Here is a 21,503-nt window from a genome sequence, read left to right on the forward strand (position 1 = left end):
GTGCTGTTTTGCACTTCACCCTGAGAATGTACGTGTTATTCAACCTTGTTTTAGCTTTGTTTTCTTTCTCATGAGAACGGTGTTGTGCTGTTTTGCACTTCACCCTGAGAATGTACGTGTTATTCAACCTTGTTTTAGCTTTGTCTTCTTTCTCATGAGAACGGTGTTGTGCTGTTTTGCACCTGTCTTAACCAAGCCTGAGAATTCAATTTTGTTTTAGCACTCTGGGGTCAATCTGAGCTGGGAATGAAGGGCTGGATGTACTTATTATTATAATATAACTTTGTTTTCGCAGCCTCTAACGACTGGGAGTAAGAGAACGTTTTGACTGTTGTGATGTGGTGCTTAGTGTGAAGGACAGGACACTTCAGGCAGATGCAGAACAGCTGATAACTGCAACAGACGAACGAGATGTGCTGACCTGTGTAAAAGAAAGTGTTCTTCCTTACAGCTGCACTTATTGACGTATGTGTTTATGTTACGGGAAGAAACTTGTCTTGCGTCATCACCCCCACCCTTAGGACAAGTTTTTTGTTTATGTGATGAGGGCGTCTCTTAATAAAAAGAGCGGAAAAGCAGGCCAGACTTTAGTGTAGCCTTGGTGTACAGCCTGGCCGCACTCCGCGCGTAAAATTTGACTTTCTGTCTCACTGGTGTTTCTTGACTCTGTTTGTCTTGTTAAAGGTTTTAAAAATGTTTGGAGGAGAAAATACCCAACAATAACTATGAAATTCCAAACTCCAAGTACAAAGGGAATGCAGCAATACATTTTCTGCCTTCACTCTACATGTGCTTGTGCTCGACATTCAGCACAGACTGATGGTGTTTCACTCTTCCTAAACTGAGTTTCATGGAGTCGCCTTTGGACTTTAATGGAGGTGGAGTGTATGCTACATCAAAGCAGACTGAGATGCAGATTTATTTTGTCTCCCATCATTACACATGCTCTAAGCCCCTGGTGAAGGGATCTGGGACCACTTAACCAGTTGCAGTGTGAGCCCATTGTGACAAATGACTAAACATCTTTATTTCCCTCAATCAACATCAGTGGTTACACTGCATCTCCATCACTGCATGCTTTTTTTAATAGAACATCAGTTCCTGTCTTCCACTCCTGCTGCCTTTCTGTCTCTGTCTCTTTCTGTCTTCTTTTTGCTCTTATTCTGACATACATACATACACACATGCATGCCCACATGGAAACACACACATACACACACGCTCACGTGTAAGGATGAGATCTGGGTGCCATGACAACAGGGGCACATCAAAATCCAATTAAATGGAACTTCCTCCCACTTCAGCAGACCGACAAATAACTTCTCCCTACCCTCGTTTCCCCTTTGCATGAAAATAACATTGAAACGTTTAAGTTATTCACATCTGCTCTCTTGTAAAGTTGATAAGATTAATTCGTCAAATCAAACCGGTGGAGGAAATGGTGGTTCAAATTTCTTCAGAATACATAAGTGATAACCTACAGCTCAAATGCAATTCCGTCATACACAACACTGCAATACATGACATGAACACGGGCTGATAATGGTCCGATAGCTGTATAATAAGAGTACTCATGCATGCATAATACTTGTGCATAAAACTTGAGCCTTATGCATTTAAAATTGGTAAAAGAACAAGTTTGTTGAATAATATATAACTAGGCCATATGTATGTATTTATGCCTTAGCAGCAGTTTGAATCATTAGTTACCTTTCCATCTGACGTGCCATATTGGATGTTACATGTTCAGGAGGATGTTCAACATGCAGAATGATGATTATCTCCTGCACTTGTGAAACAGTGGCACTGCTTTACATTGTGGCAAAGCTGACTTCTGCGAGACCTGGGCTTGTGTAGTTTTGGAGTGAAGCATGCATCTGTAGAGTTCCATCTGCCACTGGGTTTCCACAGTGTGTTAAATGGAGTGAGCATCATCAATCACTGCCACCCCCACATGGGCACTGCCAAGCCCCCAGAGAGAGATGCAAGAGCTGGGCAAGGCGGAAAACCAGGCTCCCTACCTCCGGAGAGAAGCAGCTTACATATTACGCCTCCGAGAGGTCGGACTGGTAATGTCCCTCAAGAGCTGCCTTCATGCTGTGCTCAGTGTCTGCTGGAGGTTGGGCTGCTGCTCCAAGGCTAAACTCATGAGACTGAACATCATTGTAATGGCGTGACACGCCTTGGGAGGGCTGCCACTGCAGATTGAGAGGCGAGACCCACCACTGCAATTAAAATGAAAATGATTAACAATTATCCTGCTGGAGAGACACAAACAAGCAGTTCTCAGAGACAACTTTTCCACTGCTGTACACCCATTTGTTTAATGGGAGGAGCGTGTGTATTCTGTTCTGGGTAGTGAAGTGCACTCCATGTGCTGATGAGTGTTCATAGCCCACAGGGCCCAGCAGGGTTTGTGCCTCCTACACCATGTTGCCCAAACCCACGCACTCCACTTGTCTGAGCAGAGAGAAGGAGAGCGAGTTCATCTGCGTAGTTTGGAATTTACTGTTGGCCTCAGCACCACTCAAGCTTTTTTTGTTTTGTTTTTATCATGGGCAAAATTGAAAGTTCTGCAATCTATTAAATTATTACAATTTTAAAACCTCTATGTCCGATTGTTTCTGTTTGTGCTGGAGATGCTTGGCTGTTATTACTCATGATAGATGTTCATCATAAGCAGACATTTACCACACAGATATATGCTGTGGATGATGCAGATATGGAGAAATTTGTGATAGATGCTGTTCAGCAATAATGTCAAAGATAGATATTAATCATCAATGATATACATTTGCCACACATTTGTTATTTGTGGTAGATAATATATATTTTCTATATATTATACATATTTGTTGTGTATAATGTTAATAACTATTTGTATTTCAATTTCAATTTATTTTCATTTACAAAGCACGACAACAAAGTTGCCTTAAGGCGCTTCACACAAGTAAGGTCTAACCTTACCAACCCCAAGAGCAAGCACACAGGTGACAGAGGTAAGGAAAAACTCCCTCTAATGATTTGAGGAAGAAACCTCAAGCAGACCAGACTCAAAGGGGCGACCCTCTGCCTGGGCCATGCTAGTGACACAGTTGACAAAACAATTTGTAGTAGATCATACATTTGTTACAGATAATACTGTAGACAATGGACATTTTTGATAAATAAATTGAGCCTTTGACCTCAAATTGGTTCTAGAAAGGGATAATCTGGTACAGGCTTTTGTTTTCAACACCCACATCAGCAAATGATTTGACTAATGAACTTCATCAGTGAAATCACCTAATGGCATCTGATTACTTGAAAACCTGCAGCCTCTCGGCCCTTCTGGAAGCAAAAGGGCTGAGAGGCCGCAGTGTCATAGACAAAATTTGTCATTGACAATGTCATAACTAGAGATTATTTGTAGATTATACATATTTGTTGCAGTTAATGTCAGCCTTCTGGGCTCCATGGACACACAGACATGTCCAACTCTGTTTTTCATCATATCCATATATTAAAAGCCAAGTGGACTCTGTGTACTTGTATGTGTGCATGCATGCATGTGCATGGCTTTGATCATGAAGAATCTGGGGAGAACTGACATTTGCCATTTGGTATGCTTATGTATGTTGGGTCAAGGATGAATGCAGCAAAAACAGAAAGTTGATAGGACTGATATTTTTAGAAAAAAATGGGACTATTGGGTAACAACACTAAATTCTAGTAATTAAATTCTGGAGTCACACACCATTCCAGCAGGGGGCAGTACACCATCTATATGTTAAAATCCAAGTGGCCTCTGTGTATGTATATGCATGAGTGCGTGTACGCATGTGTACCTTTGAACACGGAAAAACTGGGGAGAGCTGACATTTGCCATTTGGTATGCTGATGCATTTTGGGTCAAGGATGAATGCCGCCAAAATGGAGCGTTGACAGGACTAATATTTTTGGAGAAATTATGGATATTACATAACAACAGAGAGCAACTGGCATTGATAATTACACTCTGGACTCACACATCATTCCAAATCATTATACACTGTAAATTGAACAATTCATTTTCATTCAACAATTCAACAATTCATTCAATAATTAAGTTAATGTAACTCAAACTTTGAAAAAAGTTATAGTCACTCATTTCCATTAATTAAACTAACTCAAAAATGAATTGTTGTCACAACAATCAGTTCCTTTAAGACATTTAAAGTTTTGGGGCATTTAAGTGTTGGTGATGTATTTTCAGTGCATTCCATTCACTCATTTTAATTGAGTTTATGCAGTGGTGGGCACAGCTAACCAAAAAGTTAGCTTCGATAACTGGTAATCAGCTAACTGAAAAGTTATCTTTTTTAACACGAAACTGATTACCTAAAAACTTATCGGAAGCTACAGATAACCAATAACTTTAAATTTAGTCTCAAATACGCTCTCAGCTACTAAGAAGATGATTTTTTCATTTGTAATAGATATCTGTTGTAGGTATTTGTAGCAGATATTTGTTGAATATGATATATATTTATAATACATATGTATTGTAGATGGCAAATATGTCATAGATATTTGTCATAGTTGTTTGTTGCAGATCCCCGCAGTGTTGTGAGAGGATTAAGGGCCCCTTCACACATAGTGCGAAGTTTGAACGAAGTGCACACTTAGTGCGCATGATGCAGGAATTGTGTGCAAACCATGTAGTGTCGTCCCTGTCGCCAACACCTCCTACACCTGTTGCTACAACTATTTGCGCACAGAAGCACCTGAAAGACAAAGTGTGCACTGTGCAAACCCATCGCACCCTCTCACGGCAGGTGCCGGCTAAATTCCAGGTGACACACACAAACACCTAACACTGCTTGCATGGCACTTAGAAAATATGTGGCCAGTCGCACTTTTGGCACGACAAGAGACTGCAGACATTCACTGTTGTACTGCTGTGAAATTTGTCTAAGTTCCCCACTAGTGTGACTTTGCAAACACACACACTGACGCGTACACACAGGAGGCGTGGCTTACAACAGAAGCAGCTGTGGTGATCTGTCATTTGGGACATTCCAACTACACAACACTTACTGTGTTTGGACAGTTATGGACTAACAACTGTCCACTGTGAGGCGTGTGTGTCTGATTGCTGTATTTACGTGGACATAAATAATAACATATATCGCCGTGGTGGTGACAAGTTGCAGCAAGCGAGTATGCGCACGGAGTGGACACTGACAGCTCCCCCAGGTTGAAACAAACCCTCAGACCAGAACACGCAGCAGGCGAGCTGACCGTCAAGTCACCCACGTGAGCTCTGTTCCCCATGACGCGGTGTCTGTGCTGTGGCGCACTGTGTACAAGACACGCATGTCAGGCAGAACATGCACTTGAGCAACTGGGCACACCTGACCAGTAGATGTGGACATCAGAGCACACTGCTTCTCACTCATGTCATTTCATGACTGTATGTCTGTGACCATGGGTCAACACCAGAGGAACAGACAGATCATATTTGTATTGCTCGCTTGATAAATGCGGTGTTTTTATATGGTGTGGGATTTAAATTTTTTTTGTAATACTACCATGTCCTTCCTGATGTGAACAGCTCCATAGCTCAGTGGTAAATTCTCTGACTAGGAAGAAGAGGTTTTGAAATACGCGAGTTCGCGTTCCCGAGTGGCGTGTGTTTAATCTTTTATTTTTTAATTATTCCACATAAGGGGCGCGATGTGGTCCCACAGGTACCAGCTGGTGTTTATTTCTTCCCACATAAGCAGTGCCATGTGCTGCACCTGGCACTGTTCCTGCTCAACGGACACCCGACAATTCAAATTATGATCCGTGTCAACATATTTCCTCTGTTGGGCATAGGTTTTCTGCAGGTCTAGACAGCATTGACGCTTGTCGAATGCTGACTCAGATTGACTGTTATGAATTGTAAAATAAATCAAAACACACAGGAGCAAAAACACTTCGCAAATATTGTCTGACAGTTGAATGATAAATTTGTTAGCTGCCCTTGTGTGTGCTCTGGATAGTTGGGAGGTTATTGCTGTATGTTATCCGTTGCTGGTCATGCATCACCTTAGCACAGTATCAGCCATGATCTCACACCCACATATGCAAAAAGAGAGAGCACATTTACTAGGAAAAAACTGTTGAAAGGTGGAATTTTGGCAAATGGAGAAAGTTTAGCTCTACACTGAAACATTATCAATAATAGTTTCATTCTGTCACTAAAAGCACGCTTTTAAAATATGGTTTTCTGATCATTTTAAAACTTCGAAACACATTAAATCCACAAAGAGGAACCTCTCTCGATGCCTCTTTGGAATAGACGTATGGTATGGGGGTTTGTAAGCAGGCAGGGGTTTTTCAAATATTTGTTAATTATTATCATTACACTATGTAACAAATTTTTATTTTGTTCCTGGGTACACAGTGTGTTTTCCTAACCTATTATGCCTTAAATAAATAGAAAATAGATATTATTCCACAGAAACTTTGCTTCTGTGATCAGGACAATGATATTTTGAAATTTGTCTGTTTTCAAGAATATTCTCGATTCGCCTTCACTACTACTGAGTAGTCTTCTAGAATATTCTTGAACTGCTAGAACTGTCCAGAATTATCTAGAAGTTTCCAGAATTATCTAGAAATTTCAAGAAACTTTTAGAACTTTCTAGAACGTTTAAAAAAAAAAAAAATCAAAGTTTGTGCTGAATGTAGTCATTTTTCCATAAATTTTAGACATAAGCAGGTGAAATATAACAACTTCAATTGTTCAACAGTCCGGGGTCTCCGTTGTCGTATTTTGTGCTTCATAATGTGCCACACATTTTCAATGGGTGACAGATCTGGACTGCAGACAGGCCACTCTAGTACCCGCACTCTTTTACTATGAAGCCACGCTGTTGTAACACGTGCAGAATGTGGCTTGGCATTGTCTTGCTGAAATAAGGAGAGATGTCCCTGAGATGTACCTTTCAGCTTTGATGGTGCCATCACAGATGAGTAAGTTGTCCATGCCATGGGCACTAACACACCCCCATACCATCACAGATGCTGGCTTTTGAACTTTGTGCTGGTAACAATCTGGATGGTCTTTTTCCTGTTTTGTCTGGAGGACACAATGACCATGATTTCCAAAAACAATTTGAAACGTGGACTCATCAGACCACACCACACTTTTCCACTTTGCGTCTGTCCATTTCAAATGAGCTCAGGCTCAGAGAAGGCTGCAGTGTTTCTGGATGTTGTTGATGTATGGCTTTTGCTTTGCATGGTAGAGTTTTAACTTGCACTTGTAGATGTAGCGACAAAGTGTGTTAACTGACAGTGGTTTTCTGAAGTGTTCCTGAGCCTACGCAGTAAGATCCCTTTACACAGTGATGTTGGTTTTTAATGCAGTGCCGCTTGAGGGATTGAAGGTCACGGGCATTCAATGTTGGTTTTCGGCCTTGCCGCTTACTTGTAGAAATTTCTCCAGATTCTCTGAATCTTCTGATTATATTTTGGACTGTAGATGATGGAATCCCTAAATTCCTTGCAATTGAATGTTGAGAAACATTGTTCTTTAACTGTTGGACTATTTTTTTCACGCAGTTGTTCGCAAAGTAGTGATCCTCGCTCCATCTTTGCTTGTGAATGGCTGAGCCTTTTGGGGATGCTCCTTTTATACCCAGTCATGACACTCACCTGTTTACAATTAGGTGTTCTTTGAGCAGTCTTTTGTTGCCCTGTCCCAACTTTTTTGAAATGTGTTGCAGGCATCCATTTCAAAATGAGCAAATATTTGCACAAAAACAACAAAGTCTATCAGTTTGAACATTAAGTAGCTTGTCTTTGTGGTGTATTCAATTGAATATAGGTTGAAGAGAATTTTCAAATCCTTGTATTCTGTTTTTACACAACGTCCCAACTTCACTGGAATTTGGGTTGTATTATTATTGTGTCTTTACTCTTCAACTTACTTCCAGTTGTAATTACTGATGTATTTTTCTGCAAAAGAATATTGTTATTGTTGTAGTCTTCCACTGCCTTTGACTTCTACTTAATGATGTATGCATTCATTCATTCATTTCCTATACCTGTTTATTTCAATCAAAGGTCACAGAGGTAGGAGCCTATACTAGCAGTAATAAGGCAAGAGGTGGGGTACACCCTGGCCAGGATACCCATTTATCGCAGAGCCACATAAAGACAGACAAACTCAGTCACAGTCTCACTCACACCTACAGTCAGTTCAAAGTTTACAATTCACCTAAAGTAAATGTCTTTGAAAGTGGAAGACAGAACACATGCAGGAAACCCACAGGAACACAGAGAATGCATATAAAGTAAAAGTATGGAAAGGTATTCAGTCAAACGGTTAGTACATCCACCAACCAATAGCCAAGGTGTGTTGTGAAAAGTGTGATGACACGGACCCACAACAGGGGGCATAAATGAACGCCCGTCCAGAGAAGAGTCGGAATCCACACGATTTCCACCGCCAACGGATCTGGAACACCCCGGAGCCGCCAAGTCCTGAGTCCCCAGGTGGCCACCGTCTCCAGCTGTCAGATCGGGTACTGCTGGCAGGAAACAGAAACAGTTAATAGTGGGTGTGCGTGAACACACCAAGTAAACAGTCAGCAAACGAGTCCTTCTTCGGGAGGAGAAAACACCTCCACCTCCTGTTTTCACAAGTCCTGAGTGTTACCGTGCAGACCCCAATTTCCACTTGTTGAGTACTGGAGTGCAGAGCGGGAACGCCAACTCCAGTCAACTCCCTCCGACTCGGCTACAAATGGAAAAGCTGCAAACTCACAAAATCACTGAACAACAGCTACCAGCTCAGATGCAAAGGTACGTTACAACAAAGCTTAGCTGAGATACGTATGAAGATGGCTGAGAGTCTACCTGTACGGTTTGATGATTTCTCGGCAGAAGTGTGGTGTCTTCTCCAGGCTTTTATGGGTGAGGCATGATGAGTAGATGAGTGACAGCTGTCAAAGTTCCTGGTGCTCCTGGCAGCGACTGCGCCCTCTGGCGTTGGGCCAGCAGTACCTCCTCTTCGGGCGGCCCACACAACAGGACCCCCCCCTCAACGGGCGCCTCCTGGCGCCCGACCAGTCTTGTCGGGATGTTGTTGGTAGAATTCGGCCAGGAGGGCCGGGTCCAGAAAGAAGCTCCACTTCACCCACAAGAGTTCCTCGGGTCCGTACCCCTCCCAGTCCACCAGATATTGGAATCAATGGCCCCGTCGACGAACGCCCAGAAGCCTGCGGACGGTTCACGCAGGCTCTCCATCGATGATTCGGGCAGGAGGCGGTGCTGGTCCGGGAGTGCAGAGGTTGGAGGAGTGACATGGTTTTATCCAGGACACGTGAAAAACTGGATGGACTGAACTGAGGACTTTGGTGATTGTAAATGGTCCGATGTATCTGTCCTTCAGTTTTTGGGAGTCCACCTGCAGAGGGATGTCCTTAGTTGACAGCCATACCTCCTGCCCGGGCTGGTATGCAGGGGCCGGGGTATGCCGGCGGTCTGCATGGTCCTTAGCCCTCGTCCGGGCTTTCAGAAGGGCAGAGCGGACAGTGCGCCACACCCGACGGCACCTTCTGAGGTGGGCCTGGACCGAGGGGACCTCGACCTCTCCCTCTATGGCTGGGAACAATGGGGGCTGGTACCCCAAACACGCCTCGAAGGGGGAGAGGCCGGTCGCTGAGGAGATCTGACTGTTGTGGGCATACTCGATCCAGGCCAGATGTTGACTCCAGGCCGTTGGGTGTGCGGAGGTGACACACCACAGGGCCTGCTCTAGATCTTGGTTCGCCCACTCTGCCTGTCCATTTGTCTGAGGGTGGTACCCAGACGAGAGGCTCACGGTGGCCCCCAGTTCCCTACAGAAACTCCTCCAGACTTGCGAGGAGAACTGGGGACAACGATCCGAGACTATGTTCGTGGGGATACCATGCAGACACACAACGTGGTGGACCAGGAGGTCTGCAGTCTCCTGGGCTGTCGGGAGGTTCGGGAGGGCCACGAAGTGGGCCACCTTGGAGAACCGGTCCACTATCGTCAGGATGGTAGTCATTCCCTGGGACGCAGGGAGACCCGTGACAAAGTCCAGGCCTATGTGGGACCAGGGGCGACGAGGCACCGGCAGCGGCTGGAGGAGTCCTTGGGTCTTCTTATGTTCTGCCTTGCCCCTGGCACAGGTGGTGCAGGCCTGGACGTACTCCCAGACGTCGGTTTCCATCGACGCCCAGCAGAAGTGCTGCCGGACCACTGCCATGGTTCTTCGCACCCCTGGGTGGCAGGAGAGCTTAGAACCGTGACAGAAGTCCAAGACTGCAGCTCTGGCTTCTGGTGGGACATATAGTCTGTTCCTAGGTCCATCTCCGGGGTCCAGGTGTCGTGTCAGGGCCTCCCAGACAGTCTTCTCCACGTTCCAGGTGAGGGTTGCAACGACAGTGGACTCTGGGATTATGGTGTCCGGTGGATCCGACAGCTCTGGCTTGACCTCCTCTTCATGCACCCGAGACAGTGCATCGGACCATTGGTTTTTGGTCCCGGGGCAGTACTTAATTTGGAAGTCAAACCGACCGAAGAACAGTGACCAACGGGCTTGCCTGGGGTTCAGACGCTTAGCGGTCCGGATGTACTCCAGGTTACGATGGTCCGTGAAAACCGTGAAAGGAACCGTAGCTCCCTCCAGAAGGTGTCTCCACTCCTCAAGAGCCTCTTTCACAGCTAGTAGTTCCCGATTGCCGACATCATAGTTCCTTTCAGCCTCAGCCGGGGTCAACCTGCGGGAATAGTAAGCACAAGGATGGAGAACCTTATCGGACTCCCCGCTCTGGGATAGCACAGCTCCTATCCCTGAGTCAGAGGCATCCACTTCGACTATAAACTGGCGATCGGGGTCGGGCTGCACCAGAACAGGTGCAGTCGAGAACCGGCGTTTCAACTCCTTAAACGTGGCTTTGCACCGATCCGACCAGGTAAAAGGGACTTTAGTGGAGGTCAGGGCTGTCAGGGGGCTAACAACCTGACTGTAGCCCTTAATGAACCTCTGGTAGAAATTTGCAAAGCCGAGGAACTGTTGCAGTTTCCTACGTCTTGTTGGTTGGGGCCAATCTCTCTCCGCCGCAACCTTGGCCGGATCAGGGGCAACGGAGTTGGAGGAGATAATGAACCCCAGGAAAGACAAAGAAGTGCGGTGAAACTCACACTTCTCGCCCTTCACAAACAGTCGGTTCTCCAATAACGATGATAATAATGATTTCACTTTAGCCCTGCTCGTGTCCATAGTTTTGTCAGCAGGGGGAACTGTTGCCACACGGAGTTCTCTGGCAGTGGAGCGGAGGGACGGCGGCACCCTTTCGGACCCGGAAGGAAGAGGGACGGCTCGTGCATGGCCACGCCCTGCCCCTCGCTCCCGACGATGTTCTTCCGGTCGGTTGTCTAACCGTATAACCAGATCGACAAGCCCATCGAAATCCTGCGGCTCATCCTTCGCCAGCAGATGCTCCTTCAGGACCGGAGACAGTCCATTTATGAAGGCGGTGCGGAGTGCAACATTATTCCAGCTGGACCTCACTGCTGCGATGCGGAAGTCGACTGCATAATCGGCTGCACTCCGACGCCCCTGTCTCATCGACAGCAGCACATTCGAAGCAGTCTCGCCTCTATTGGGGTGATCAAACACTTGTTTGAACTCCCACACAAACCCAGTATATGTCGTTAGGAGCCGTGAATTTTGCTCCCAAAGCGCCGTAGCCCAGGCGCGTGCCTCTCCTCGAAGCAGGTTTATTACATAAGCCACCCTGCTGGCATCAGATGCGTACATAACAGGACGCTGTTAAAAGACGAGTGAACACTGCATCAACAAGTCAGCGCATGTCTTGACACAGCCTCTGTACGGCTCAGGAGGGCTTATGTATGCTTCAGGGGATGGGGGGGGGTCGTGGAATGACCACTGGAATGTCTGTATCTGGCACTCGGGCAGCAGGAGGAGGTGCCGCAGCAGCGCCCTGCGCGTGCGCTTCCACCTGAGCGTGAGAGCCTCCATCCTCCGATTGAGTACAACATTCTGCTCGGTTACCAAGTCCAACCGAGCAGTGAAGGCGGTTAAGATTTGCTGCAGCTCACCTAATACGGCTCCTGCTGGCCCCTGTGCACCCTGTGTTTCCATTGGTCGTTCACCTGATGGTTGACGCCCCTCGGGATCCATGACGTTGGCCGAGAAATCCTGTTGTGAAAAGTGTGATGACACGGACCCACAACAGGGGGCATAAATGAACGGTCAATGGAAATGCAAAAGTAACAATTTAATGTTGTGAAAAGTGCACATCTGATACAGATACAATTTATACTACAGTCAATCACAAGTTGGTGTCGTGTGGGCAGGCTTGAGGATAGGAGACGCCCGTCCAGAGAAGAGTCGGAACCCACATGATTTCCACCGCCAACGGATCTGGAACATCCCGGAGCCGCCAAGTCCTGAGTCCCCAGGTGGCCACCGTCTCCAGCTGTCAGATCGGGTACTGCTGGCAGGAAACAGAAACAGTTAATAGTGGGTGTGAGTGAACACACCCAGTAAACAGTCAGCAAACGAGTCCTTCTTCGGGAGGAGAAAACACCTCCACCTCCTGTTTTCACAAGTCCTGAGTGTTACCGTGCAGACCCCAATTTCCACTTGTTGAGTACTGGAGTGCAGAGCGGGAACGCCAACTCCAATCAACTCCCTCCAACTCGGCTACAAATGGAAAAGCTGCAAACTCACAAAATCACTGAACAACAGCTACCAGCTCAGATGCAAAGGTACGTTACAACAAAGCTTAGCTGAGATATGTATGAAGACGGCTGAGAGTCTACCTGTACGGTTTGACGATTTCTCGGCAGAGGTGTGGTGTCTTCTCCAGGCTTTTATGGGTGAGGCATGATGAGGAGATGAGTGACAGCTGTCAAAGTTCCTGGTGCTCCTGGCGGCGACTGCGCCCTCTGTTGCCTGAAGCGCGCCTTCAGGCAGGGCGCCCTCTGGCATTGGGCCAGCAGTACCTCCTCTTCGGGCGGCCCACACAACAAGGTGTTTTAATCCTTTGAGGATGATGGATGAGCCGATGCGTTGATCTCTCGTTATGTTTCTTCTAATAAATCAGCAACATTTGACCTTCTTCATTTGACCATTTCCTGAAACTACAGCGTCTCAGCTCTTGTTTCAATCCCTGTTGTCAATCATCTGTGCCTCTCAGCAAATTCTAGACCTGTGAGAATGTCATGTGGATCTGTGTCTCTCTCTCTCTCTCTCTCTCTCTATCTACCTCCCGCTTCAACAGGCTCATTCAGAGCACAGCATCACTCTGTTCAGGAGACTCTGTTGTGAAAGTGTAGGAACACGGACCCACAACAGGGGGCGCAATGAATGGACAATGGAGGAAGTAAAAAACAAGATTTACTACTGAAACAAGCACGAGTAGTATAACAAACACAATGTTTAGGGTCGAATCCGCTGGTGTCGTGTGGGCAGGCTCGAAGATAGGAGACGTCCGTCTCAGTCGAACCGGAACCACCCAGATCTCCACTGCCACCGAACCCTGGAAATACTGGAACCGCCAAGTCCCGAATTCCCAGGTGGCCACTGCCTCCGCTCGTCGGATCCGGTACTGCTGGCAGGAGAGAGCAAGAACACACAGGAGTGGATGAACGCACCCAGTACAGAGAGGGGAGAAGCCGCCTCCACCTCTTGGCAAAGTTCAGCAGGAAGGTGAGTACTTATCCAAAGAAGGAGGGTCTCAGTAGTCACCAGTCCTGAAAGGTTTAACAAGTTTGTCAATCACAGAATATGCTGCAGAGAATGTTACCTTGGTCTTAGGCGATATCTCGGCACTGAGGTGGAGACGCCGTCCTCCTGATATACCTCGGTGCTGAGTAGAAACAGCTGTGTTTGGTGATGGGTGACAGCTGTCACCCAGATTACTCCCATGATGCGGTAGCGCCCTCTGGTGCCTGGAGCCCGCACTCCAGGCAGGGCGCCCTCTGGTGGTGGTGGGCCAGCAGTACCTCCTCTTCAGCGGCCCACACAACAGACTCACTCATTGGGAGGTGATGGTCTAGTCATTAAGTGCTGGGCTTGAGACCAGAGTGTAGCAATTTTTAATTATTAATAATATGGCCTCTCTCCGTGGACCATAAAATGTAGCAAATCATAATTTTAATAATTGTGAATCTTTAAGAAAATGTAACCAAATTTAATATTTAATAATTATTAAAATCAAATGATAATGTAATGAATATAAATATTAAGATTTGTTCATCTTTAATATTGAAATGTGCCTTGCACACAGGCAACAACAATATGTAGCGATTTAGGGAATAACCCTGTTGTACCTGATGATTTGCAGACGTCAATGCTGGATTTTACAGTCGCAATTGCATTGAGTTTTAAGCCACCAAAGCACCCAGAGAACCCAGAAAAAGATACAGACTTTATCTAAATTCTGGGTCTTTTAGTGAAGCTTAGGGCTAGTGGCCGGCGATTACCTTAGTATTTCTTCTGTTTTTCTTTTTGCTTAATGCTGGCAAATTACACTGTATTTGTTGTCTTTCTGATGCTTGATTCTGAAATGCTTGATTCGGTTCCAGAAACCGTGCTGTGCACCAGCAACATTTCCTGTATGTTTGTTTTGTGAATTGTTTTGTAATTTGTGTCTGTAGCATGGCCCAAGCAGAGGGTCGCCCCTTTGAGTCTGGTGTGCTTGAGGTTTCTTCCTCAGAGGGAGTTTTTATTTACCACTGTTGCTGTAGGGCAGTGGCAACACCAAGGGGGGGCTTGGGGGGGAGCTTAAACTCCCTCAATAATGAGCCAAGCTCCCCCTCAGCCCCCCCAATAATTCTGCCAATAATGTGAATAGTGACTGACATATTTGTGGATCTCAACTGCAGTTTTGCACTGACAATGTCTCAATATTGTGTAACTGAGCAAAGTGATGAATGTGTGTGTTCGGTGAGCCACCAATGCTGAATCACACTTCACAAACAGAATTTTCAGTTTTGCAATTAAACATTTATGTGTAAAAACCCACACACAAGTTACAAAACAGAAATTTGTGTTTGTGGATCACAAAGCACATGTACAAATCAAAGGATATTTGTAAATCACCCTCTGTGCATTTGCAAGTATTAATGAGACAAATTTAACTCCATACTCCAAAAATTTAGGTTTCCTAAATATTTATTAGGGCCACTCTTAAAACTTCACTTACGTTTCTTTGTAATTTTATTATTGGTAAATTTTAGAATTTATATTGATGAGATATACTTATTATCTCACAGGAATATATCACAATTATCTGGGAATTACTTTTTGTGCAGGAATTTATCAAGCATGTCGGCCACAGCCGCGCACTAACACAGAATATACAGAAGCTGTATATCATTGTTCAGCAATCATTCTAAGTGATGTATGTGTGCACTGATACCACATTTTAGAGGAGCACGGGTGACTAAAACATATACCTTGGTATTTATAAAGCAATTTACTATATATTGTTAATTTCGATGACATTTTGTGGTGCTCCCCCCCCCCCCAGCCCCCCCAACAAAAATGTTCTGGTGCCGCCACTGCTCTGGGGGTTGGTAAGGTTAGACCTTATTTGTGTGAAGCGCGTTGAGGCAAACTTGTTGTGATTTGGTGCTATATAAATGAAAATAAATTGAAATTGAAATAGGCTTGTATGGCTGTGATTGGAGAAATAGTGCACAGTGCATGTTTTGCATTTTGTATCCCCAGCTGTATAGCTTCATGATGAAGTGGTATAGAGGAGGATTTTCTTAAAAAGAAGACCTGAAAGTTCAGCAACAATTTACCAGCAGGTACATCTGAGATGCAAGCCTAGATTTGATGTTTTGGTAAAAGAAAAGTCTCACTCAATCTTTGAGGACTATCTACTCCACACAGATTTGCCATAGAGTGTCATACTGTTTGTATTTATTCATAACAGATGTAAATAAAGTCCAAGACATATTCAGTGACTTGGAAATGTTCATGTATCCATCCTCTAACTTGTCTGAATAAAACAGGAAATAAAAGTGATTCTTTACAGGGGTGGTGGCCAATTGGTTAATGAGCTTGGTTTCAGTGCAGAAGGTTCCGGGTTCAAATCCCACCCCTGCCACATATCTCCATGTAATGTGGAGTTCTGTCAGGAAGGTCATCTGGTGTAAAACCTGTGCCAATTCAACATGCAGATCCACCTTGGATTTGCTTTGGTGACCCCGAGTGCAAACTAGGGAGCAGCCGAAGGGACTTACCTTTTTTTACAGGTATTATACCAAAGGGGCTGATTACTTATGGACCCCATCGTCTTGGCTTTTATATTTTTAATTAATTTAAATCAAATTGAGATTGAGTTTAAGGACGATAATTTTAGAAATTTTTATACCGAGAAGCCTGACTTACTTTTTGGATTTGAAATGGCATAAACAAATTAAAGTGTGTGAAATACAAAGGGACTGAATACTTTTGCAAGGCACTGTACAGTCAGGGAGATGTCCACAACATCTGTTCACGTGGATAATAGCAGTATAATAGCAGATGAGCCAAATGAGCACGTTGTGCGCAACATGTCATTTGTACCACTTCCGTGAGATACCATCTGTGAATTTTTCACTCATTCTCATATTTGGTTGATATTTCGCCTCTCCCACTACTCTCCAACAGTCCCGCCCAGTGAGTGCCCTGCATGGCAGCACTCTGCCCTTGGTGTATGTGTGTGGGAATGGGTGAATGCAAGACATCATTGAGTTGCTGATTGAGAAGGAAAAGCACAATATAAATGCGATTCATTTACCATTCATTCATAATACCACTACACCCACATATATGCCAAAAAAGGTCCTGTCAGCATGACTACACTTTTAGCTTTTTTTACATACTGTAAAAAAAAAGAAAAAAAATGTAATGGGTTAATGTAATGGGCGCAAAAGCCCCCCCCCCCCCCTTTTTTTTTTTTTGTCAGGGACTTTTCACTTTCCATTAAGGTTACTGGTTCAAACTCCACCCTTGCCCAATCTTCATGTAAAATGGAGTTGCGTCAAGAAGGGCATCCAACATACTATAAAACTTGTGCCAAATCAACATGCACATCCACTTTGCATCTAGAAAATATTCACAGCACTCAAATGGAGTCAATTATTTTATCCCCTCACAATTCTACTCACAGCAACCCATAATGACAATATGAAAAGGATTTTTTTTAAATTTATTTTTACAAATTTATTAAAAAGAAAGAAAAAAGAAACAACATGTACATAATACTTTGCTGATGCACCTTTGGCAGCAATTACAGCCTCAAGTCTTCTTGAATATGATGCAACAAGCTTGGCACCTCTATCTTTGGGCAGTTTTGCCCATTCCTCTTTGCAGCACCCCTCAGGTTCCATCAGGTTTGATGGGAAGCGTCAGTGCACAGACATTTTCAGATCTCTCCAGAGATGTTCAGTCAGATTCAGTTTTGTGCTCTGGCTGGGCCACTCAAGGACATTCACAGAGTTGTCCTGAAGCCACTCCTTTGATATCTTGGCTGTGTGCTTAGGGTCATTGTCCTGCTGAAAGATTAACCATTACTCCAGTCTGAGGTCAAAAGCACCCTGGAGCAGGTTTTCATTCAGGATGTTTCTGTATATTGCTGCATTCATCTTTCCTTCAATCCTGAATAGTCTCCTGGTTCCTGCTGCTGAAAAAACATCCCTACTGCATGATGCTGCCACCACCATGGTGCCTGGTTTCCTCCAAACATGACACCTGGCATTCACGCCAGAGTTCAGTCATTGTCTCATCACACCAGTACTCTGACATGCACTCTCAACTGTGAGTCCTTAAATGTCGACAGGTGTGTGCCTTTCTAAATCATGTCCAATCAATTGAATTTACCCTAGGTGGACTCCAATTAAGCTGTAGAAACATCTCAAGGATGATCAGTGGAAACAGGATGCACCAAAGAACAATTTTGAGCTTCTTGGCAAAGGCTCTGATTACTTATGTACAAGCCATTTATTAGTTTTTTTTTTTTTTTATATTTTTAATACATTTGCAAAAACCTAAAATAAAAAAAAAAACTTTTTCACATTGTCATTATGGGGTGTTGTGTGTAGAGTTTTGAGGGGAAAAAAAAGAATTCCAACCATTCTTTAAAGGCCCGGTCCCACTGGGGAGAGGATTAATTGCGCATGAATTGAGTATACAAATTTCGGGCATTTGTTGTCGTCCGCAACAAAATTGGCCAGGAATGACAAATTTTTCAGTATGAATTACGGATATATTAATAATGTATAGTGAATATATGATGAACCATCACGGTTGTATAACGCATGTATTGAGGCAATGGATCGGATGCATTGCGATTATCACGGAAGTATTACGGATGCACTGAGAATGCATTGCGCACATGTTGTGGAAACAGCGGTTGTATTGCACATGCACGGCATCTGGATTGCGGACATTAAAGAAGCGCACTCGGACCTTGCGGCATCACTATTCACACCAACACCACAGCCTCTGGAGCAATTGCTGGACTTGGACAAGTTGATTGGTATGTTGTTGGATGGCAGCAACTACAAGTATGTCTTTGGGGATCCATAACTACATCTGTACGTCTCCACAGCTGGACTGGCAATGACTGGCAAGTATGTCAATTTCTGGCGCATTTATAAAGTACTTTGGGTTTACGTGAAGTGTTGGTTATGCATTCACAAATTGTCTGCAAATGCAGATGCAAAGCAGATGTAATACTGCTGCTTTATTCTTGGCCACTCTGCATGCATTTGCTACAGCTTATTTTAATTTGTGATGTGGACGTGATAGGCATGCTATATATCCATTTTACACACTGTCCCAGTTCGCTGCCAAGCTGCAATACCCCGTCAGTTGTGGATATCAGCAGATAATGGTGGATATATAGTGGATAGATTGAGTATGTATTGCGTATGTAAGGCGGATGTCATCCACAACCAAAATTTTGTGCAGCTCAAAAATTCTGGCAACGGAAAAATGTGCCTCTGCCGATAATTGCGGGCATGTACATGTCCAGCTCTCCACAATTTCTCTTATACTCACTCGACTGGTAAGCCACTGAAAGCCGAGATAGGCATGTCCCAACTTGTCCTCTGACACTCCAAAACGGAGGTGTTCTTTGTCTTGCTCCATCAGCGGCTCCGTCGTGACGCGCGAAGCCTCCGCGCAGCTTTCCATGACAAAATCTCTTGTTAAAAATGAAATCTGCCGGAAAATGGCTGATGTCCAGCTCTTGTGATAACCAGAGAAATTGCACACAATGGTCCCGGATCGACACAGCCATCCGTTTAGAAATGAAATGGTGGTTTCTGCCTGTCGATCGCGGCTCGGAGCGCGGCGCGCCGTGCGCCATTGTGGGCCGTCCTTAAAGCGGTAGTAACACTCCGTAATCTCTGTGAAGCCCAGAAAATTTTCACCGAAAGCCATGTGAATTTTCCGAATGGTTTCCAGCTGCCTGTCTCTAACAGTTTCTGAAAAAATTCTGATGGAACAAAGCCCAAATCATTCCGCCATTTCCTCGCAAAGAAAAAACGACGAGAGAGGTGGACCAGTGTTCACTCAAAGCCTGCCCACAGGCGAGTGATGCAACCAACAGGCGTGAAAAAACTCACGCATGCGCACGAAGGTTCAAGCCTGGCTGATGTAAAAACATATGAATCAAATCCATATATTTTTTGCATAAAATAAAAAGGTCGGATACTTTTCTCACAGACCTCGTATTCATATGTATGTATGTGTGTGTGTGTGTGTATATATATATATATATATACATTTTCTATTTCTACTTCATTTTCTTATGTCCTGTACTGTTACAAGTATTATTATTGCTTATCCTTGCACACACTGTTTGATGAACATTTCCTCGACTTGCACCCATCTTGTGTGTTTTTTAAGAGCTGACGTGGCATGTGAATTTCTCCTCTGTGAGATCAATAAAGTTTTATCTTATCTTGTGCCTGAGGCATATCGCCAACGTTTTCGGTTTAAGGGAAAGTTGCGTTCACAGACTTATTCAGAGTTTGTTCGTGATTTATGTTGTAACATCCACATTTACTCGTTGGTCTACAGCTTCAAAGGTCACTGCTTTTGAGGGTCTTTGTGACTTGTTTGTGTAAGAGCAGTTCAAAGATTTAATACCTGAAGCTGTGGTGATGTATATTAACAAGCGCAGGGTTACTTCTCCATCTGAAGCAGCAGCTCTTGCAGATGAGTATGTGCTAACACACATTAGTTCGGCTTTGTTTGGAGCTTCCAATCACAAGCCCCAGGAGGCATTTGGGCATGGAGACGGCACGGAGACATATGACGGCTACAACGTGCGGCGTTCCGTGACTTTTCGCTATCGGTGGCTCCGGCCCTTTGTGCGGGGTGCCAGGTCTTCACTTCTGCGTTGCCGTCCTGTGAGGAGCTGCAGTCATGGCTGCGTGCAGGAGAACCTGCGCCCACTCAGTCGTGTCTCGCAGCAGACTGACGTGCCCTTAGTCCGTGTGGCGCTCGTCAACACAAGGTCACTCACAAGTAAGACTTTCATTTTGAATGACTTTTTATCCAGTCGTGATCTGGACTTTCTCCTGTTAACGGAGACCTGGTTGAAACCAGGTGAAAATAGCGCCTTTTCTGAGCTCCTCCCCGCGGGCTGCTCATTTTTCAGCTCCCCGCGAGCATCAGGTAGAGGCGGGGGTGTGGCCACGGTTTTTAAAGACAGCTTTAAATGCCGATTTTTATCTTCTAATGCCTACTCCACTTTTGAACTTCAGTTGTTTGTGATGGAGTTCGACTGTCCTGTGCTCTGTGCTGTTGTTTACCGTCCACCAAAATTTAATAAGGATTTTATTCAGGAGTTTTCTGAGTTTCTGGCAGATTTTATCCCAAAATATGACAAATTTTTGGTCTGTGGTGATTTTAATATTCATATCTGTTGTCCTTCTAATCAGCTGGCTGATGATTTTAAAAGCCTCCTGAACTCTTTTGGTCTAACACAAGTTGTGGATGGACCAACACATAATCTTGGACACACCTTGGACCTGGTTATTTCTTTTGAGCTCTCAGTTTCACTTAAGGACATATCAGACATTGCTATTTCAGATCACTTTCCTGTTATTTTTGAATTTATTGCTCCTCCATCTGCTAGTAAGCCACTTGTTCCTGTCTCTTGCCGCCGTTTGGTCACCTCCTCGACAGCGGGGGAGTTTGCTGCTGCCTTCATGGACTCAGTTTTATGCCATGAATGGACTGGTTTCTCCATTACTCCCAGATAACATCCTCTCTTCTTTCCACTCTACATGCACAGTAATTTTGGACTCTGTTGCACCGATGCACTGCAAATCCAGGAAATCAAAATCCGACCCCTGGTTAAATGCCACGACCCGTGCCCTCAGGCAACGCTGCAGATGGGCGGAGAGAAAATGGAAAAACGACAAACTACAGGTGTCTCTGGGTTTTCTGAGGGACAGTCTAACTGACTATCAGA

General features: G+C 44.8%; 1 long non-coding RNA gene across 1 annotated transcript; it reads left to right on the forward strand.

Annotated features, from left to right (window-relative positions):
• The first annotated feature begins 3,729 nt into the window (after nucleotides 1-3,729).
• On the forward strand, nucleotides 3,730-20,871 carry LOC117513273. Its single transcript, XR_004561529.1, has 3 exons — nucleotides 3,730-3,813; nucleotides 5,100-5,107; nucleotides 20,860-20,871. It is a non-coding gene; the product is annotated as an uncharacterized LOC117513273 (long non-coding RNA).
• Nucleotides 20,872-21,503: the final 632 nt, after the last annotated feature.

This window comes from Thalassophryne amazonica, chromosome 7 (genome assembly GCF_902500255.1).
Source record: "Thalassophryne amazonica chromosome 7, fThaAma1.1, whole genome shotgun sequence".
Taxonomy (NCBI): Eukaryota; Metazoa; Chordata; class Actinopteri; order Batrachoidiformes; family Batrachoididae; genus Thalassophryne; species Thalassophryne amazonica.